The following is a 23,374-nucleotide window of genomic DNA, read 5'->3' as shown; positions in this document are numbered from 1 at the left end:
GATTCACTGCAACAACAGACCTTTCTTTCAGATGGTTGTCCAGCAGTCAACTGACTTAATTCTGGTCACAGTTTTTTTACCTGAAATGGCCTTGTTAAATACAGGTGTGATGTGAACGTTCAGTGTTTGTTAAATCTGTAAAAAACTACAGACCATCACTCCAGGACAGAAGTATCTTGTAATAGTAGTGACAGCACGTGACATCTCCCATACCCTGTCATCTTCATTGCCAGCCTATAGTGAGTAGCAAAGTGTCACAACTGAGTTTCCTCTTGGCAGGATTTATATCGCCTAATTTTAAATATCTACAGCATAGATGTCAATGTAAGAGCTCATTATCCAAACTCCCCCTGCAATCAGTGGAGAGAAATGGCCACTTTTAAGGTTGAGCTAATCAATAATTCACCAAAGAAGGTGAGGGAAGGTACCTTTTTTTCATTTGCAGAGTCTCAGGGAATCAATATGCTGGATGTGAGAGAGTTTCCATTCCTTGTGATATATGCCTCAGGTCTCTAATTCTCTTGTTAAGTAGTTGCAAGTGTTTTAATGTCAACATTAAAACCCCTCCCCAAAATTAATAACAATGGTATTTTTCTAGTATAAGCAATAGAATACATTATTTATACTTTCATTGCATCTCAAAACAGTGTTTCAAAGTAATGTATATATAACTGTATTATTGAATGAGTTGGTAGTACTGCTTGTAAATATTTCTTAGGGCTGTTACGCTATGTTAGAGGCTTTGAGTAAAGATATACCACTATCAAAAAGGAGCAGCATGGTTAAACAGTAGAGCAAAAGGAGGCTTTTATAAATAAAAAAGCATCTGGCTCAAAATGGGAGGTGGAAAAAGAGCATAACCTTGGCTAGTTAAATATAAAAGCAGACCATATATAAATATAAAACCATGAGGCAGACCTAAGAAGATTTTGAGGAACAACTTGCTGAAGGCATAAAACTGTTGAAGAAAAAAACCTTTTTCTCCAGAGAAGAGATTCTGCCAGAGAAGCTGAATAGCCAATAGATGTGTAAAATACACATGCAAGAAAAATGACATGGCAGAAAAGCTGAAAGAATTATTTGCATTGGTGTTCACTCTGGAGGAAAGTTTGATTTTTCCTTCACGGTGCCAAGGCTGAAGACTTGCCTTGTGTTCAGGTGCTGGTAGGAGAGATATTAGAATAAATAGAAATGAGAAGCAGATACAACAGAGCTGGAATAAATTTTCTCATTTTTCATTAGAAAGAGAACTAGTGCTGTCCTCCAGACATCTGGGCTGGGAATCTCTGCTGTTTAATATATTCATAGCTGAACTACAGAAGTGACCAAGAGTAGTGAGTTGATCAGGTTTTCTGGTGGAAAAATTATTTTTGAAGATGTTAGTCAAAATCGAAGCTGAGAAAAGTGTTTTGAGAATCATTTGTGAATAGTTCCCTGAAAATGTCACCTCAACACTTTCACCAAGTGAAAAAGGGTAATGAAATATTGGGAATTATTAGTAAGAAAATGGAAAATGAAATAAAAAATTGCTGCATGCCAGTGTACTCAATGGCAGATCTACATTTTGAATGTGATGTGCAGTTCCATCAGCCTGCTCCTAAAAAGGCAATATGGAATTAGGAAAGGCAGAGAGGATATCAGGAGTGGTCAAGTATGAATGGCCACGGAAGAGGCACTAACAGTCTAAGACACTTCAGCGGGGAAAGAGGGTGCCCAGGAATCACGGGATAGAGGTTTCGAATGGCAAGGCGAAGGTGGGAATATTATTCATTTCTCTGAACACAGCACCTACGAGGCGTCAGATAACATGGTTGTGCTGCAGACTGAGAGCAAACAAAAGGAAGTACTCATTTTGCACAACACACAATTAAGTCATGGGATCCATTGCTACAGGATGTTTCGTATGCCAAAATATATATAGGTTTAAAAAATGATTAGACAATTCATGAAAGAAAGGTCCATTGAGGGCTACTAAACAGGAAGATGCTGATGTAACCTCCAGCTCAGGAAGTCCCCAGGCTGCAGGTTGCCAGGAGCTGTGAAAGTTACTGCGGGAATGCTCGTAGAGTCTGTCTTTTTGCATCTGTTACTGGTCACTGCCCTCTGGGGAACAGGGAGCAAGCAGCGGTTATTTTTTGCTGTGGTTGCTGCATGCAGCTGGTGACATACCATATTTTGGAATCTGTGTCTTAGGATATTAAAACTGAAAGAAGAACTGAATTTAATTTTCTTCATTCCTGCAGTTTGTCTATTTCATGCATTTCACTCAGTTCTGGTGATGAAACTAGACCGCTCGATTCCTTTTCAATTACAGTGTGTTCAGTTTTCTAGGTCTCCAGTTCTACCAAAATTATACAGTCTGGATGTCTGACATTCCTGGACAGTATCACCAAATAAGAGCAAAGAAACTACCAAAAATATAAGGAACAAAACAAACTAATGAGGATATTTCTATTCACGCTGAGTTCTGCATTGGTCTTCTACCGATGGCTATATCTGAAATGTCAGTAGTTAATTTTGGTTCATTGTTAGTATCTTAACCCAGTGCCTATTTTAAAACAATGCGGATGCCCATTCCCTGGGAATTCAGCACCTTTCTGGGGGTTTGGGACCTATGTCCCTTTCTGGTAGGCGCTTTGAACTCTTCAACTGCAATTTCTCATAACAGGTATGATGGGTATTCCTCCTCCCACGTTGGGAATTGTTCCTTAAAGGCAGACTTAGAACAGGAAAGAGCAATTATAAAAATTCTATTTTAGGGAAAATCAATCTAAATATGAGTTACCCAGAATAAAACAAGTTCTCTTTGGTGGTAATAGCCAAGCGTAATCTTTCTATCAGATGGAAATGTAATGGGAAATCAATGACTGGACTACGCTTTGTTCGTTATATTTTGCCGCCACACTAATGGAATCCCTGAATTTACTCAGCCTATCTGCCAACTGCCATGTCCGTGGAGGAGCAATGCAGCCGAGGAAATCTAACCCCAGAAGAGAAATATCAGATAGAACACACGGACATTTAGGCGCTCCATAACATATTACAGAGATCTTAAGAATAACTACAAATAACAAGCAAACTAGCAAAGATTTTTGGTAACGATATAGTAAAGACAGACTCTTAATTGATTCAGGAAGTTGATAATTTCTTATTAAAAGAAGACTTTACAGTTTTCGGTTGTTAGAACTGTAGGTTGATATCTTGACAATATTTAGTTTTCCTTAAGGTGATGTTCACTTTAAACCGACATTTAGAACGTTAAATAGCAAGTACTAGGCTTTCCATGGTAATATATTGCTTTTAACATTTGTAAGCCATAGAGTCTGCTGTTAAGGAATGATATGATTAGTCGAAAAGATCCCACCAGCTCAGGTTAGCCAGCAAATTGTTCTTTTTAGCAGACACTTCTATACTTAGACAGTTGGAAAAAAGATGTTATTTGTTAGTACCATTTCAGTTCAAATGTATGTGACACTGATACTTCAAGCTGAGAGCTTTTGTATTTGAAAGAAATGGAACTGGAAACACTTTTGCTGTAGGAGCAACTTTTACCCATTTTAGAAAAACAACTATGAAGCTCAAGGGAGGTTGTGTCTTTTGGTAGTTTTAATTTTTCAAATCGCTGCAAATTTTTTACCTTTTTCCTGTGTTAAAGTTAACAATACACTGATGTTCGTTTTGATAAATTAGAGACTATTCTTATTTGTAAGAATAGTATTTTATTTGTGCACCTCTGCTGCTAAACCTGTGTTTCAAAGCTATGTAGATTTCTCCTCTTTCCATTACTCCTCTTAGACATTTGTTTCAGAACTTCACTGATTATTAGAGATGTCCTTCAGACTTCTGCAACATTTTTCTGATTAATGCTAACGTTGTCTTTTTGCTTAAGCAGCTCTTCTTCCTATTTCTCATATGTATACCTGGAAACAGTAGCTGCACTTTCTCAGCCTTTGTTTTGCGTAGGTCAAAGAAATCCGTCTTTAAAAATACTTTTAAAAATTCTTAAGACAGATCATTTGCCGCCCCATCCATCTGAGCAGTTCTCCTTTTTACCAATGTGAAATAATTTTTTTCCTTAAAAACAGGTGATAGAATTGTACCATTGCCTAGATAAACCCTGTTCTGTGCTGTGTACCTACAGAGCTGGTGTGCTCATCTGACTCGTGTGTAATGTTTTTCTCTGCATAGTACTTCATTAGGTTTGCAGAAGGGGACTGAAGTGCCTTCTTTGCATTATTTTCAAAGATGTAGTTGTTGGAGTGCCCAGATAGTTCCTAGTTAACATGTTTCAGCCTTGTAGCAATTATGTAGTGACAATTAGCATTTCAGATATTTCTGTATATTCCATTGACAGTCTCTGAAGTTTCTATGGAAAATGATGATTATGAGCCTATCAAAATAGCTTATAATTGCTTTCCCGCGTTTCTTTTTTTGAAAGAAAAAATATTATAAAAAGCATGATGATGCACTATTCAACCGTACTTTTTCATATTCTAAATACACACTCATGTCCATCCTCTGAACTTATGTCCTTATCATTGCACAGAAAACTGGTTTATCTCCAGAGAGCGTCCAGAGGCTCTTCTTGGTCTGCGGAGTCAAACGCGCGACCAATAATCTCCGTATCAGGAGTAACTTGGTCCTGGGTCCTTTCTGCCACTTCTAGGTCACGCTCAGCTCTGGGCTGCGCCGCCCCATAGCGCTGTGAATCAGCCTTTTTCAGAGCGGGGCGTCTGGCCCGCGGCACAGAATTGTGGGGTTTTGCTGCAGCCATGAAACTTCGAATCCTTCTGCGGAAACCAGAGAATATATCAGTGTCAGGCCAGTCTGCAATAGCCTTATTCAGGTCTGGGCCCTACGCCAGATTTCACGTCGTTTCATTGCTTCTTACTCGTAATGGATAATAGCACTGCTGTGACCAATTCTGGAGGGTTTTTTTTTTTTAAAGTACGGGCTGAAACTCTGCCACTGGATCAGAGACACTTTAGATGATCAAACTCTCTTCTGTTGCATGAAGTGAGTTACTGATTTCTTAACCTTACCATGAATTTTCCTTTACTTGTTAGTTAGTATGAGACCAGTAATAAGTAATAATGAATTAATTTAATATGCAGTATATATATTGGCATATTACTGATTTGCACTCTACTGTTACTTAGACAAGCATAGGCTATTGCTTCTTTTTTTTCAGTGTTTCTATTGTGCTTGTCATGCATATCAAAATTCAAGGCCCACCATATTTGAGTAGGTCATAGGTATCTATACATGGATGTTTGGAGGTTTCCCAGACCAGGGCACAAACATTTCTTAGAAATCAGGTGGGAATAATCTGTGAGAGGCTCTGCATCAAATGAGTGTGAAGTCTGGCAAAATTGCCATCAGTTTTGGAGAGACCAAGGTTATACCCAGGCTGGTAAAAAACAGAAGTGAGGAAATTAAATACTAAGAAATACAGTAAATGTTTTGATTTCAGGAGAGATATAAATGTTTCTTACTAGAGGTATTCTAAGGAAAAGAATGACTGATTTTTTTTTTTTTTTTAAAGTGATGATCTTTTTTAGGATTTATTTAACGTTCTTCTGGAATTTCACCAAACATCTCTCTGAGTTACGTTTGCTATAAAGTGTTAAAAAACTGATCCGTAAAAAGGAGTCAGTTTTCTATTAGGTTACCAGATTTTTAGAGTGCTTTTTCTAGAGTTGCTTCTGGTAGCCTCTTGGTGTCCCGCCCGTTAATTTCTAAGACTTTTTCCATGAGCGATTTTTTAATCTGATCAATTAGCTTTTTTCTTCTGCGCGGCTGTCTTTTGCAGTGCTTGTTTGTTGGGTAGTTGTCTTAAATTCAGAGCTCCAGAGAGGTGCGTGAACCTTGCCTTTAGCCACCCCTCGCTCTCACTGCTTGTGGACCCGTTCTAGCCCCAAATTAGCAAAGTCTCCAGGTTTCCTGAGCGGGTGAGGGCCCAGCAATGACACCCGCAGCCAGGTTTCGCAGGTTTATTCTGCGTGCCACCTGAGCCAGCAGCCGGGTGTCATGCCAGGGGCTGCTTTGCTGAATGTAAGGTGATGCTGGTGTAGCGTGGCAGAGGCACGGAGGGATTAAGTGGTAGGTGGGGCGTTGCTTCACACACCCAAGGAGTTATTTGTTGTTATAATTTGTGGGAAGAGTTTTAGAAAGGTGTTATTTATGGTTCATGGACTACAATATGCAGTAGCAGAGCTCTGCTGTAAGGGTTAATACAGCCATACCACAATCGTTGACCTCGGGACAGCTGAATAGGGAGAGTCTCCCTGTGCCGCCCGAGCCACTCTGCTTCCTGAGCCTGCGGGAATGGAGGGGAGGGGACGGGAAGGGAACAGGACTGCCAGTATCTTCTCCTGGGAGGCTGCCAAGAAGAAGTAGCTTTAATTTCTGTGGAAGGCTTGGCAGTTCCCAATCATTCCAGCCATCTTTCCGGGAAGCACCATGCCGCTTCCAGGCAGTCTCAGGAGGAGAGGCTGTGGGGGTCTTGGTCTGGATTTTCCTCCTTGGGAAACATGGCTAGGAGCTGCACGGATCTGTGTTGGGCCCCAGTAAGAATATCTATATTGGGATGTGTAGGCTTCTATTTTATTTTTGGCTGTTCTTTTGCCCTCAATTAAATTTTCCCCAAATTCTTTAGCTGGTCTGCGCAGCCTGTGCATGGGACAGCTGTCCAGGCATCCACGGATGGAGCAAGTGGCTGTGTAGCGACCAGAGTGAGATGGAGGTCTCCATGGCAGCTCCTCCCTTCCCTGCTGGGTGACAAAAGAAATAGATCCTCAGGTCCCTGTAGTGTGAAGCTGTGGTTTGTTAAAGTAAATTACATTTATTTTTCTTTCGAGTTATTTATTATTATGCTTTTGCTCAGTTATCAAATTGGAAGCAAATGGTGGAAGAATTTGCTTTGCACGTAAATGAGAAAGACTGAAACTACTTCACTTCGCCGTGGCACTTTGTATACAGTTTGCTTAAGCCCAAATGGCTAATCTTTCCATAATGAACTTGAGTATGTCTTTTCACATGAGTAGCTTCAGTGACTTTAGTGAGATTTCATGCATTAATAGGCAAGCGAGATTTTACCTTTGAGAGCACCAGATCCTTTTGGAAAAATCCTATAATGTTTAAGTAGAAAAGAAACCAAAGAATTTATAGATTAATGGCTCAAGCCTACAGAACCTAAGGGAGGGTTTTCATAGATTCTTTTAACATCTGGTAACATTTTGCATTAATGTTATGTTTACATGGGGTTAATAAACTGAGCAGCAGTAATAGGAATTGTAGGGAAGTAAGCAAAGTACACAAGAGGCAGTAGAAATCACCCTTATTAATAGTCTATTAAGCAGTTGCTCTCAAACAGTTTGTAACACTTTGTTAATGTTTTAATGGACACCTGAATAATTATTCCTCTTTATCAAGTATTTAAAAATGGAATCTCCATATAAAGCATGATCATGTATCCTATCACATCTGAGTGCAGGAATAGGATATTTGTTCTGTGCTTTAGGGTTTGTCCAAGCATCAGTAAAATAGGTCCTCTTTCTTATTGTATCTGCCAAATGTAATCAACCTAACCAAAAGAATGCAGTCGTTCTTGACCTGTAAATACACTAAACACATTTTGTGTAACACTCTGCAGTCATGACTTGGGCAAGTATCCTGTGACTCTGGTTGAGGAGGCAGGCTACCTGCTTTCTGTTTCATTACCTTATCAAGATAATATCAAATTCAATGAAAAGCTGCTAATTCACTAATTAAGTTCACTTCTAATTAACTTAGATTTTTTAAGAGTTAAGTAGTATTTATTAGGAATAAACCAGCACTGCAGCAGTTGGCCCTCTGTGGTGACACAAATGGTGTATTTCAAAATGGGCAAATGTAAAACAGGAAACGCAGATCATATTTGAGAGGATCGTGGTTATATAAACTTGTTTGTTAGGGGAATTAACTTCCAGTGATTTATTATTCTGCTTGTGCAACATATAGCACAGAAATACATGAGCCTGTTTGCAAAAGCTGCACAACTGCCGTTGGAAGAGTGGGGCCTTTTTTTCCCTCTCTGTTACAAGGATGAGCAGATGTTAAGCAACGCTTCACTATTTTACGATTGAGATTTATAAAGGTTAGCAATATGTATTGAAAAGTCTTGAGGTATGTTTTCTGTTAGAGACTGATAAAAGAAATTAATGACATCTGGAATTTTAAAGAAGAGTAAAAATTGCTTCATTTAAAGCAGCAGTCATAAGAGCAAAATTAACGTGCAGAACATTGATGTCTGATTCCTGAAAGGATGTACGTATTGTGTTGTAAATGGTTACCAATGTATGGGAAAAGGAGAACTTGATTTAAAACAATTGAGTAGGGAAATACATGAATCACTAGGAGAATAGGGAGAAGTTAACTATACTTCCGAAGTGTAGCAATTTAGGCTACAATAATAAGAACTTTTTTTAAAAGAGTGAAAATTCAAATAACTTACCTTTGATATCCTCTCCTTGAGTAATAATTACGCATGATTTCTACAAAAATGCTCTTCTCATAAGCAATCTATAAGAAACTATATTACTAATTTTTTCACTCTTTGTAATGTTTCTAATCATCATTAATGGCTTTCATTATTATTCAGTTATTCCGTTTTAGAAAAGCCTGCCAGTTATGCCAAATTATGTAGCGGTATATGAGATTCTATGGGTGTTTCTTTGCCAGATACTAGAATGATAAGTGACTATTTGTTCTTACAATATGAGAAAAATGAATTGTTACAGATTCAGGATACTTTATGACCAGCCAGTAACATCCCAGGCTGTACCTGCAAGCAAGAACATTTGAATCACAGAATTATAAAATACAGACTGAAAATGATATAAAACACTATTCTTGGGTTTATAGTTTTTTCCAACTGTTTGGTGTAGCGCCCGAGCAATCTGTGATTAGCTTTGTCATACAGACTAAATCTGTGGGCTTATTTTTTAAATCTCTCCTACCACTTTCTAACCAGCACAGTTGTTCCAATTCCTTTATGACATGAATTTTCATTTTCCCCATTCACAAGCACATCCCCCGTCAGAATACTGGGGACCTGATTTAAATGGTTATCAGTGTCACTGCAACGCACAGTCATTTTCTGTTGCCTTTTTTGCTCACTGGCTAAGGATATGCTGTCCTTATTTGCTTAATAAATGGGCAGTTAAGGATCTTCATTTTTTATGCTTGCTGCACATTCATGTTTTATTATTATTTTATTCTTTCTATTTATAGATTTTACATTAATGTTTGATGAATTTTCCACATAAATAGCAATGCTTGATGTAATTCATATCACTCTTAATATGTACAATTTGCATATATTATCCCAAGCAATGACCTAGTAAATGAATTAAATAAGCCTTGGTAGTAAGAATGACATATCTGAGCCCATTTAGACAACAAAAGCCAATGCCTCACCAAAGCAGGGCAGTACTGAGAAAACACAGACACCATCTCAGAATACACTATATATTCTAATTCATCCCAACCTCTGTTGCAAAGACACAAACACCTTCAAAGAACGAACCAGTGTCTGAAATAAACCAGTCAAGGGTAATATTTTCAGTTCTTTTAGTGAGCAACAATATAATTTTAACATATTCTTGAAGAACAAATCCTCCAAAGAGTCGTGTGTGGTTTTCATTAATTTTGAACCTAAAAACATTAATTATATCAATTATATGAAAGCATCAGTGAAAGAATTGTAATTGCTTGCATTGTGCAAGCCATGCTGGGCTCCTAGCTTTTCTTCCTTGAGGAGCTGCCACAAAACAACCACTTAAGGAAAAGAGACTTGCGGATGTTTAAAGTGATGGAGCAGGAGTGTTAAACAGATTCTAGGTAGGTTTCTATACATCTGCTTTACCTGATAGCATTTCTGTTGCCATCCATTATACTGGGTAACTGTTACCCAGCGAGGAAAGAGGCATCTTCTGAAAGGTATAATGGGATCCATTTGGATTGTGTAGCTTCCCTAAGATTTGCTGAGACAAGATAGTCATTAAGACTTATGCCATTCCTTCAGGAAACGGCTATCATATGACTTGAATATTATTAGGGAAATATGTATTCCTTTAGTGATCATTCAGTGTTAATATTAATTTATATATATTATTAATCTCTCTGTTGTGGTCATGCTTTTTTTTTTTTCTTTTCTCAGTGATTCGTATTTAGGTTATTGGACTGGTTTCTCACAGATTCTTACATTAGCTTCACAGGATTTACATTAATTTCATGCTGTTGGAATTATTCCCAGCGATCTCATTGTGAGGTTTTTTTCCCTGTCCTTACAATTGTTCTTTGCTTTCCCTTTGGCAACTATGGAAATGTTAGGCTTTTTCTACACAAATTAATTATTTCAGGCTAAACTTCTTTGTTTTGATGGGAAAGAAAGTTGTGCCTGTACAGTGAAGCCATTATACCTGCTGTATATTGAGAAAATGTATTTGTACATTTATGCCAGTATAATTTTGTTTGGTGAAATAACTTCAGTGTGATGTTCTATGGTCTATTATTTTTATAAGACCACCGAACCTTCCAGCACTACTCTGCACCTTCACAGTTAGATCAGTGACTGGCAAGCCACATTTATTCATTACAAGTTATATTTGACGGATGTGCCCATCTATTTCCCTGGGTGCTCTTGATAAAACTTAAACCAAAAATACAATCAAGACAAACTGGGTAATAACTCCCTCAGAATTTCAGGGGAACATCACGAACACCCTTTGAAAGCCAGCATGTTTGTTTTTTTTTTCTTGTACCAGTGCTCAATTCCACATAAAGAGCCAGCTGACATTTGAATCCAGTTCTCCTCAACCATCTAGATGAAGAGGCAGCCTACTCTGGAAAGGAACAATCCCAATCTATTTTATAGCAAAGGCAGAAGCTTTTCTACAGCTGAAAACCCCATATGGAGAACACTCTACTGCCAAATTTCTATCTATTAAGTTGAATAGGATCCAGCATATGTGGCTCCCTTGATTACAGAGCTGACCGAAATGTGCAAAGAGAAATGTGTTCTTTTAAACAGACAGCTCCTAAGACAATTTGGGCTTGAAGGCTTATAAAATTCAAATTCCACCTGGATACATGTAATCATCAAGGGACAAAACCCTGAGCTCTACCATTTTATGCTCCTGGTAAGATGCACTGCCTACCGGAGAGTAAAGCATTTGCTGCATTCTGCACTAGCCAATTTCTCTAGCTCATTTTAAAGTGTAATTTAAGCCTCTTTTTTTATCCTTCACTATGCCTCTCTGATGACAAAACCAGTTTTCTAACTCCCAACTGCTGGTAGGCTACATCCACTTTTCGATCCAGGGGTAAGGCTTACGTTAGACACTTGAAACCAGTTCACTTGGATGCTGGTAGCCCAAAATTGCCACGTTGTATGGACAGTTCAATGCAGACTGCAAAACCTACCCAAGAAACGGCGTGGGTACTTGTGGGCAGCCAACCTTGACCTACACAGCAGCTATATTTGTACTCAGGGGAGGTAGCTTATAGCTGGGTCTGTACAGTCTCCGCGCACACCTTTGGTCATATTAGACTGGATCGCTGGGCTGCACAGCTCTATTTATTGGAAAAGCCTGACAGAGATTTTGTCATCTCTGAACCCTCCTTACAAGATCTCTGAGCTGATGGTGAAAGCAACTCAGAAGCAATGCCTTAACTAGCGTTTAATAGACAGAAGAAACTCAACTGGTTACAACAGCAGCTTAATACAATTAGGGAGCCTCTGTGGCCAGTTTATTGCTGTCTGGTTTGGGAGGAGCCCTGCTTATTGGAGTCTGTACGTGCCAGCTATGCCAGAGTAATACAGGGTAATCCAAGACAAATTCAAGCAATTCGGTAGCTACAGCAGAGCACCTGGCACATCGTACCTCTGCACCACATTAATGCCATTGTACGTGTACATTTTGTTGGTGTCCAGCATTCGGTTTAGCAGTTGGTCTCACTCAGCTAACAAACCCTGTCTGGACAGTAGCACCGTAAGGGTTTAAGCTTCCTGTTGATTTTAGGTATTGGTTTGGGACACGGAAGACATTGAGCCAGGTAGGTACCTACTTCACATCAGTGTGTCAGCCAGGAGCGAACAGGCTGTCTGTGACTAAGGTGTAGTCATTAGAAGAGAATCTGAAAAACTGTTCCAGTGTCCTGGCCAGTATAGAGAAGGGGCGACAGCATTCTCCCTTATTGCTACTCCATTTATAGTGTCAGGTTTATGGAAAGTCTTTGAGAGTCAGTAGGATGTAGGCATTTAACCTGCTTAAGTACTTTTGTAAATCCCTTTGGACATCCACCTAAACCATTAGGCAACAGAGAGCTTTACATTTTCAAAGGTAAAGTAAAGACATTAAGTAATTAATCCCCACAATGTTCCTGTGATCTGTTATCATTTATATGGAAGAGGAGGCTGAAAGGAAGAAACTAGGGTTACATGGAGATACACAGAAATACGGGATCTCTTGATAATCAACCCTATGGTTATTTCCTTCCTGTTATTCTGCCGTACGGCTATTTGTAGATGATTAAAGTTGGATCCATAGACTTCCTGCACAAATGAAGTCTCAACTCTGACTCACCTGCCATCCTATTAAGAAAATATAATAGAAAATGAGGACATATCCCTTGTGTTTTCTCAGGTTTCAATTGTTTCCAGAGGCCCAGGCAGCATGGAAAAGTGGTTAGTAACGCACTAACACTGGACAAAATCTTTCACAAACCATGTGTCTTTGAAAGGTTGCTTTTTTGATGTGATGTGCAAGAAACTTTTTTCTTTTTTCTTTTTTTTTTTTAATCTGCCTGACTCCATTGACTAAATCTCGACAATAAGAATGTAAGTTTGAGGATTTAGGTACAAAGAGAAGAGCAGCAGTTACGCACCAGTTTTCTTTTAGTGGAGAAGTGATTAGACAGATGCCAGCTGGAAACAAGTTTTGAATCTCTCTGTATTTCAGACCTGCAGTGTAGCCCCAGTGCTGTTTTTTGGGAAAGACGGGAGATAGACAATAACCAGGACTTTATCTGAGTACTCTGGGGAGTGGCTGCACTGGCCCATGGGAGTCCCATGCATTGAGAGTGGATGTTAAGGCCTCTCTGCAAAGGTTGTAAACAAAGATCAGTGAATAACTGCAGAGATAAAGAACTGCATCTTCCACGGTGGATGGTCTCCAGACACCATTAGCGAAGTCAGTAGCATGCGATATTGCTTATCATCCCTGATGTGCCAAGTCACCAGTCTGTGAGTGATGGCTCTTGTCCTCAGTGGAATATGCCAAGTGGCTGGCTAAGCCCTGCAAAATATGAAGACTGGTAAATCCCATGGGCCTCAAAGGCAGACTTCAGTCACTGTAGGCACCTACATGGATCAAGACAGTGGGAGAAATCCCACTGTGAAATTGTGAAATGTGAACTATAGATGCTATGCAAACTGTAACAAGAAAGCTGCACAGTGGAATTAAGGGACTGTGGCCATTCCTCAACTTACAGAAGCAAATGCCAGGTCCAGAAGCATCTCTAGTCACTGTGCAGTCCAGTTTAAGGATATGGTTGGGTCTAAACCCAGTCCATTGCCAGCTTTTATATTCAAAAAGGTTAAGCCAAGGACTATTCAGCAGGGGGGAAATTCAGTTTTTCTTCCATTTTTGGGATGCTCTATCTAGATACCGAACAGATTGAAATAACCAAATAAAAGACTTCTCCATAGAGAAGGAACACCAGAGTTTAGTATGTGTCCTGTGTAGTCTTAAGCTCAGCTTTAATAAATTAGCCAGAGCTGCATGAGTATTCATTGAGCAGAGGTGCAAGGAGCAAAGTTAGACAGAACTTGGGAAACACATTTAATAATTTTCCTCTCTTTCATTAGCATTTGATTCTCACAAATACTTTATGACTAGTTTTAACTCATGGTAACCGTATTCTTGATGTCTTGGCTTAAGGGGTACCTTGGAAGTTTCAGTATGAATTATTTATTTTTAATAATTTTTTTGCAAAGCCTTTATTTGCTGGGCACTATACGTCTGGCTAGGAGCGAGTCACTGTCTTGAAGGATGACATTGAAGACAGCACTGTTTGTACAGCCCAGTAGTAGCAGAAACAGAATTGAGTCCCAATCCATTACTCTAAGCACAGGGCCATGCTGTGTTTCCAGTCAGAAAGCTCAGACTTATTTTTTTCTTATTCTTGGTATATTGCGTGTGTGGTACTATTCAGGGTTGAAACCTGGTCTGTAAGATTCAGGAGGTTTATTTTCCAGCTTTGCCAGTCTATTCTTGCTGCTCGTTCAGCCTGGAAAGTCATTTCCCCAAGGATCTCTGGACTCATTTCAGGTTCAGAAAGCTTGGATTTCAGATTGCTCCCCTACCTATTTTTGCTCAGTTCCTGTGCTTTCCCCTCTTGGACTTGCATTTGCCCAGGAGAACCAGAGAAAGTTGGCTTTTTCCGAGACATCTGTGCAACAGTAGATAATATTGTCATCAAGACACTAGTAGTATTGCATTGCGTTTCATCACTTAGGCAGTGTCTGTTCAATGTTCATCCTGTGCTGTGTTGTCAGCTCGAGGCACATGACCTCATTGGACTTTAAACGCTTGCAAAATATGATCAGGAAATAGCTTTGTGGTTTTCTTGATGTGGAAGTCCTTTTCATAACGCCTGAAGTGCTCAGCAACTTTTAATGGTGCGTCCTAAAAATAATTGTTTAAAAAAGCAGAGGTGCAATGACAGCACATTAGTTTCAATTCTTAATTTTTTTAGTGATACACAACTAGTGACTTCGGTGAAATCCCGCCTTCACTGAAGTCAGTGGCAGAACTTCCAGTGACTTTACTGAGGGCCAGGATATACTGGTGTAGTCCTTACCACCTAAATGGTTGACAGCTAGTAAGAACTAATATCATACTATTTCTCAAATGTTACTAATTTAAATATAGATAAGTTTTACCATAAAAAGTAACATGCAAATATCTCTGATTGAGAAAGATCCCTTACTCTTAGCTGTGAGCTCAAATGATCCTAATATTCAAATATACTGCAGTATTTATAAGCAGTGGAGCAGAACTTTCTCAAAGTTATGGCTGGTATCCGAGCACCGTAACATTTACAAACATTAAATGAACAAAACCATATATTTTTATGTTTGCCATTCCAGACCCATGAAACTTATCTGAAAGGTTACGAGACAAGGGACTGAAAATGAATCTATTACACAATTGCTGCAGGGAGTTGCTGAGCACAGTAATTAATTGCTGGTGTATTCATTTGTGGCAGGAGGAGCAGCAGAAGGAAAATATCTCATTGAATTTAGAATTGTATTTATTCATGTATGCACTGTGGTGTTACAGCACAATTATTATCTGACACACTGGAAGCGGACTTGTGCTCCGTTAGTTGCTTGAGCTATGTGCTATTATTGGGTGATCTGCTACAAAAATGCACAAAACATTTACTTTGAGCGATGCGTTCAGGATGATAATTGATGCCTCACAGATCGCAGCCTGGCATTCTCACAACCCAGCAAGAGAAGCAGGAAGCTCAACTTGGCATCATGCACGGTTAGTGTACGGCCCCCTACGATGCCGGTGTGTCCACAGGGGCAGGTAGAAAATCTCGAGTTCACAGGTCAGCCATATCTAACGAGGACCTCTGTTTTTTTATCTGTGCCTGGAAGGAGAGACGGGTGCAAGCCAGTCTGTGCTGCTTTCCAGTTTCCAGTGCAGTGTTGGCACCAATCCACAGGCAGCCGCTCATCCAGCATTCCTGGCTAGAGGATCGTTTCAGCAGCTATATAATATGTCAGCCAAGAGGAAGCAAGAAGGAAAAGGAAAGTGGAGTTATGAAGTTAAAACCAAGAAAATAAAAATTCCAGGCAGCTGTAGTGTGGCAGTGGCTGCTGGTGGGGTAATAGTTTATTTGGTCAATCTATCTGCTGCATAGTTTCTAATAAAACCTCACTAATCCTATTCGGAGATTTTTTTCCCCTGAATTGTACATTATTGTTTGCATAAAGCTTGTGAAAGCTGACATGACAACAGCTGATGTAAGGTTTATACTTTGGACAGGTTTTAAAAGAATAAATATGGACTAAATATGACTGTAGGCAGAACCGTAATGAGGACATGCTATGCAAGTGTCACCATCCCAGGAACAAGAGAAATACGGTGTGCTTTGCGTTGCGTGAACCAGTGCTGAGTTGTAGTCCCGACCCCACCAAGCTCAGCCGTGGAGAGTGTCCTGGAAGAGCAGAGGTGGGGATGTGCACGATCTCTATCCACAAGCCAGATGTTGTATCCAGGAAGAAATGGGGTAGAGCCCACCCTGCCACCTCAGAGCAGGGTAAGGGGAGGAGGCAACGTGGACCGGGCTCTTCCCAAGCACACCTTTCGCTCACAACATTGTCACTGCGAGTGATGAAGAGCTTGGTCCTGTCCTCTTGCTGCAATGAGCAGTGCCCTGCCCCAGAGGAGCCTTGTGGTTCCAACCTGGCGGCTTATACAATAAGGTTGTTTTACACAAAGGGGTAGCAGAATCAGGTTTGGAATGATTATTCCTGAAGATTTTAAAAATAAACCACCAGCTTCCTCTAGGCCTTTTACACAAACAGCCTAAGTGAACGTGAAGTTAACCTCTCTTTTCTATCACTCTGATGAAAGAAACGAATGGAAGTGATGACAGGATTATATTACTCTATTAATATGACAGATTCTAATTTGTGAGAAGAAATGAACTCCATTCAGTGCTTTATTACTTTCAGAGATTCTAAAATCAATGCAAGATATGCCATAAACATCATTCTTGGCAGGCACTCATTGAGGTAAACATATAACTCAAAGATAGCTTGAACTGAATTCTGACCAATTTAGCAAGTAATAAGCAAGGCAGTCTGTGATAAGAACATTAAAAAGAAGAGACAGTAACAGAGTTATGAACAGATGGTATCCATAAATAATGCTGAAATAATAATAATATTTTAAATTTAAATATGATGCCTTTCAGTCTGGAAAATCCCACAATGCTTTACAAAACTGAATTTAAAACACAAACTTAAACTAGAATGCAGCATTTCTGGTGTGAAATATGACAGTTGTTTGAGAGCCCAAGCAATGCCAAGTCGTTTGGGACAAGAAGAGAATAAGAATTTTCGTTCATTGCTGCTGCAGCAAGAGCTTGGGTTGCATTTTATTTCTTTCCTCTCCTCTAATCTATTTAATCTATCATCACTGATAGTATCTGGATATTCTGCCATAATACATTGCTATTATCCAGAAAGACCACTCTCCCTACTGTTAATGATATCAGATGCAATGTTGATTTTATTTATTAACAACTCAAAACGATCAGCAATTTGGCTTTATCCCATGCAAAAAAATGGCATTCTCAGCAAAAACATCTCCTGAGGCCAAGTAGTGACAGCAGTTAGTACCATCCGTGTGTGGGGAATATTAACTCCTATGTCAGTCGAAATTCTGAAACCTTCGTCTTTCGCTGCAGAACATAATTGCTCCTTCCAAACACTTATGTAGCTCAGCCTAACTTGAGGCTGCCTTCTGATCTCAGATAAACCCAGGCAATCCTTCTGGCTTTAGTGGGATTATGCCAACATAAGTGAAACTAAAATTTACCCCATGGTATATGAGAGTTGATAGGTGCATAAGGCACTGTGTGACGTTTGAAGGCTGCAATGGAAAAGTGCGGGAGGATGATAGGGAAAAATCATACGCTGTGTACACAGAGCAATGGAAACTATTTAAAGCAGCTCCAGCCTCGTATATTCTGTGTAGTCCCTTCAGAGGGAGAAAGATGTTACGTGGTAGCCTGGATATTTGAGTGAGTAGACTCTGCATTATAGAAATAATATAAAATAGAAAATGTTGAATACTTCTGAGGGATGAATGACACAATCTATTTGCAGGAGTGCTGAAGACAAACCAGGAAGTGATGTTGGTTAGAATTAATTCACCTTTAATACTTTCCCATTCAGGTCTGTAGGAATCGGCCAGCGTTTTCCTATTCCAAGCTCACATTTTTGATACTGGCACTTGCAAGGACTCTTTATGTCAGATGAGCTTTATATCAAGGTTGTGGTAACTGTCCTGGAAATAGTAGAAATACTGCAGGGTACAGAAATACCTTGGAATAGTGGAGCGTTTTTTGAAAATGGGAGTTTTCCTTGTAAAAACAGAAAAAGATGGTGGTGACAGGGCTTTATCTGAAACTAACTTTTTAACCTTTCCAAAAAGCTATGCTAGCTTGTACTCATTAAACACTTGTAGCTTTCTAAGAGTGGGCTGGATGTAAATAATTTTTCGTTGATAGGATTCCTATCCACGGTGCCTATGAACGTCTCCATGATGGCGTGGGACTCAGGTGTGGGCAGATTTACCTTGTGCGCCTGGAGAATAACGACAGCCTGCCCTGGGAGGTACCGCAAACCGGCACCTGTGCGTTGCCATTTACTGTTGTCAGAGCTACTGTTGGCAGCGTATTCAATCTGCATTTTGATGCAGGTGATAATTTAGATAGCAAAATGAGCTAATCTGTTGCACAGTAGTACTCATGGCTCGCTGGCATCCCTTCCTCTAAGAGGAAGTTGAAAGGTCAGTGGCTTAGACGTTGCTGTACTCTCAGGACCATTTGTTAAAATATAAAAATCTTGTCTCCTATAATTATCAGAGCTCCTACTGGTTCCACTGGATTCCACTGATTCCACTCCTGTAAATTATCAGAGCTCCTACTGGTTCACGTCTATTGTTTTTCAGTCAAACTGGGGTTTTTTTTGGATGGAAAGGAAGGAGAGGGATGTGGAAATTACATTGTCACATACATAGCAAATATTAGCATAGGCATAGCTTCAGGTTACTGAATAGCTATCTCGAACATCATAGAAAACAGAGTTTTGTTGTTTATTATGTAAAGTTATTAAAGTTTATTAAGTTACATAGTGAAATGTCCACTCTTAGTCCAGCAGGTATCTATTTTATAGGAAACAGGAGTCTTTGGTTTAACTATGGCAATTTGTGCAGGAATCCTTGGACTGTCAGCTTAAGTGACAAACTGTAACTCATACTTAATTCTTATTTATACCAGCTGGATGCTTGTATAAGGGTACACATACCTACATGCATGGACTCATTAGTGGTATCTGAGACTGCTGCAATATTTAAAAGGGTTTTTAATTTTAGACCTGCTTTTGTGAGACACTAGGCAGTCTCATGTTAATTTGTTTTCATTTGCATCTTGGGATTTTACAACGCAACGGATTTGTTTCCTGATTTTAGTTTTGCATTTGCATATCTGCAATGCATCAGGCTTTAGTTGCAAGTTTAAATTAAAATTTATTTTTCGAACCTACAGGATTGTGCGGGCAGAGTTGACGCTGTTGTCAGGGATTCTGTGTCACCATTTCATATCCTTGAAGCTGGTGCCTGTAAGTTGTTACCAACAAGAACTCTCCATGTAGGCGCTGTACAGTGAGCCCGGTGACCTCAGTCTGCCTTGATGGGCACATGTCCATAGCTAAAGAGCCTCTCGCTACAACTGACGTCCTTATCGGCAGGCTGCACAGACAGCCTGAGTTTGGAGTGGACACGGAGAGACGGCACATCTCCATGCCACCGGCACAGAGGCAGGGAGCTGGCAGTTTGCGACCTCCTCCCAGATCCATCAGGCTTGGGAAATCTGGTCCAGAAGACACCTTCCTGTCCTTCTGGGAGTCGGTTTGGGTTCAGAAACGGGGAAGCTGCTTTCACGTGGAGCTATGGCTCCGCTAATATGTCTGCGCTGTACTGTGGAGATGTACTATGTCAGGTTGGCCCTATGTGCCAGATTCCACTGTCTACGCAGGCTCCCTTGGGGATACTGACTTCTTTGAAATGTTTTGGGTTTGGGTTTTTTTTTTTCCATCTGAGCTGAGGCATGAGGAAGAGAAACCGTGTTTAGTTTATCCTTGCTGCTGTCTCTTTATTTCTGTTAATACAGGACTTCACTTTTCAGGTCTGTCAGTGTAGTAAGATGCTCAAATGCTAAATTTATATGAAACCATAGACCCAAAAAACTCCCAATTTAAATGCATTTTAGTCTGGCTTATAAGAAATGGGTCATTCGGTAGCCTGTTTTCTGAGTATTGTGTTAGTAGTATTTTGTCCACAGCCTTATCTTTGTCATACAGACTTCCAGTTTTTAGGAAGCAGGTTTGCAGATCTGCCTACAGGTATTTAAATATTTCTGGCTGTTTTAAAACCTCAGTACTAGCTGAAATTAAGGAAAAGGTCTGAACACTAAACATACACTGCTGCTAACTTAACCACTTTACATAAATTCCCTCTGGATGATTTCTTTTCTCTGTCTTCTGGAGGGTGACATTTGTTCTCCCAATCTGTGGTGAGACCACAGTGAGCTGGCTGACCACAGTAACTGCTGCACGTCGTTCTGCTCGCTGCAGATTAGGAGCACGGGAGGTATCTCTTGCTTCTCTTTTTTTCTTTTTTCCTACTTCTCACTTGCAGAACAACTGAAAAAGGACAAGGTTGAGATATTTCCTGAATGTTGCATTGTGCCTTGCCCTGCATGGTGCGCAGAAGAGGTGGGGAGAGAGGATGCAAAAAGCTGTTGGACTAACTTGACGCTTGTGTCACCCAACTGCTCAGAAAACAGAGGGTCGACAGAGACTGGGGCTTCAAAACAGTGAGGCTGGAGGAAGCAGGGCTGTCAAACTTTCCTGCACCAGCCTGCAGAATAGTTGCTGCTCCGTATGATTTCTGCTTCCGTCTAGAAAAGTGCTTTTTACAGTAGGAAAAGCATGATATAAATATTCTATATTTATTGTTTTTCCAGAGCTTATTCTTTATGCTGAACTTAGATCAATAAAATGAGAAAAAGGAGGAAGAATACCCAAAGATAAAAGAAACCCAGAGAGCTGTGCATTCCAGAATAAACACAGCACTCCTTGACGTGGTACAGGCACTGTTTGTGCCTGGCTTCCCAACAGGGGTTCTTGCACATCCAGTAACTTTGTTTGTATTTTGTAAATTAGCAGATGGTTCTTTGATACAAAGGAGAAAGTGTTCCCACATCAGATCCAGTATCTTTCTCTCCTTCCCCCGCTCTGATATTAAACAAATCCTAGAGGAAGACACAACCACAGTTGCTAAAAGTAAAGGGGAGATGGAGCAAAGAAAAAATATGTGTAAGAAGTTAACTGTAAAGTTCAATTGATGCTGACTACAGTAAAGCAAAGAATATAACTGAGCAGGAGATATTCTCATTTCCAACATTCCTGAGCTGTGCTCCAGGAGACCTAGGGTACAGCCAGGTCAGTCTGTGTGACCCTTTTCACTGTTCCCTTCCAGCAGAGGCTGCGTAAACCTCATCAGTTGAGGGAATTACTCAGAAAAGTGTGTCACTGCTGAAGGGGGGCAATAATTTCGTCTGTCATGTAACCATTTCATAGAATCATTTGGGTTGGAAAAGACCCTTAAGATCATCAAGTCCAACTGTTAACCCAGCACTGCCAAGTCCACCACTAAACCATGTCCTTGAGCACCATGTCTACAGGCCTTTTAAATACCTCCAGGGATGGGGACTCAACCACTTCCCTGGGCAGCCTGTTCCAGTGCCTGACTATCCTTTCCGTGAAGAATTTTTTCCTAATATCCAACCTAAACTTCCCCTGGTGCAAACTGAGGTAATTTCCTCTCGTCCTATCGCTTGTTACTTGGGAGAAGAGACCGACCCCCACCTGGCTCCAGCCTCCTTTCAGGCAGTTGTAGAGAGCGATCAGGTTTCCCCTCAGCCTCCTCTTCCTGAGGCTAAACAACCCCAGCTCCCTCAGCCGCTCCTCACCAGACTTGTGCTCCAGACCCTTCACCAGCTTTGTTGCTCTTCTTTGGACACGCTCCAGCACCTCAGTGTCAGGGTGGAGCCTGTGTCTTACTTCATGATATATATAAGGCATAGTGCCTGTTCACCAGAAGTTGGGCCTGATCTTGGCTGGAGCCTCAAGGCAGCAATTTGATTAATGTAATAGGAATTAAGTAAGACACTTTCAGACCAGATCTGGCTAAAGCATATTCCACATTGCTTAAAGAAACCCTTTTTAATTGCTAGTCTGAAATTTCCTTGGAAATATTGCTGCGATAGTCAACTCTCCCCTCATGTACTTGAAACCTTGTCTATACAGATATTACGATGATAAACTATCGTGTTTCTTTCTGCTTGTGTGTGTAAACTATATAAGAGTTATAAGAGAAAGAGTGTTCTTTGGGGCAGGCTGCCTCTTTTTGATCTGTGTTTGTACAAGACCTAGCGTTATTGGGTCCCAGTCCATGATTGAACCATACAAGGACGACAGTACTGTAAATAAATAAATAGCTACCCTGAAGATAAAATTCCATTTACTTGCTGTTCAGCAGTTTCCCCTACAGGTCTCTGCACCAGAAGTCTTGCATGAAAAGGAAGTTCCTCTGCTATTCCCATGTGTTCTGCATCCATGCCTGGTCCTATTGACCTGACTGAGAGTGGAGGATTTGCCATTGGCCCTAGTGAGAGTAATGGGTCCAATAGCTGTAATGTTTTAGAACAAAAGAGAAAGTGCTTTCTTCTTCTGAAGCTTTGCCCGAAATGTAGCTTGTTTCCAAAGACGGAACAAATTATGGCTAGTTTTCCGTCGAACGCTGGGTAGCAATTAAGGGGAATATTTGCCGAAGTACTTACGCAGAGACTCAAGGGGTATGATAAAACCAAGATGGATTTAGTGCTCATTAACAACAAGTAATTCTCTAAGCAGAGAAAAAAGAAATTAAGAGAAAAATTTATATTATATGTAGGAAAAATATGTGCTGTGGAAAAATGTATATCCAATACTAAACATGGGCACAAGCCCAATCCTCATTTTACAATCATTGAGAGTGGCTCCATTGACTTCCAGGGGACTTGAACGGGATCCAGCTCCAAATCTGGCTTTCTTAACTCATGAATACTCTTCTTGAAATCGATAGTATTTCTTGCATTAGGAAAGTAAGACAGATTTTTGGTAGTACAACTCTTCCCTCAGTACTTCATCATATATATGATTTGAGAGAGGGCCCTTTCAAGGTAATGCCTGTTACTGACATGCATAAATTTGTAGTGATGTTTTGTTCTGTTTTCTAAGGATGGGAGTCTTGGGACATACATAGGGAGACAGTTAAACTACCTAGAGAAGTTTAAGGAGTCACCAGTCTACCCTCTAAAGGTTCCCAGTATAATTCAGAGTGTGCACAGGAGATAAATCATATATTGGATCGATTTGCTCATTTTGACTGACTGGGCACTCCTTGCTTCCTCCTCCGTA

General features: G+C 40.2%; 1 long non-coding RNA gene across 1 annotated transcript in view; it reads left to right on the top strand.

The window, feature by feature from the left end:
* The window catches only part of LOC148051059 (uncharacterized), a 535,993-nt gene that overhangs the window by 31,539 nt on the left and 481,080 nt on the right, over positions 1 to 23,374 (top strand). The window lies entirely within an intron of this gene.

Source organism: Nipponia nippon, unplaced genomic scaffold (genome assembly GCF_047370975.1).
Source record: "Nipponia nippon isolate SJK-2023a ecotype South Korea unplaced genomic scaffold, ASM4737097v1 scaffold_7, whole genome shotgun sequence".
Taxonomy (NCBI): Eukaryota; Metazoa; Chordata; class Aves; order Pelecaniformes; family Threskiornithidae; genus Nipponia; species Nipponia nippon.
This window is presented reverse-complemented; position numbering and strand designations above follow the sequence as displayed.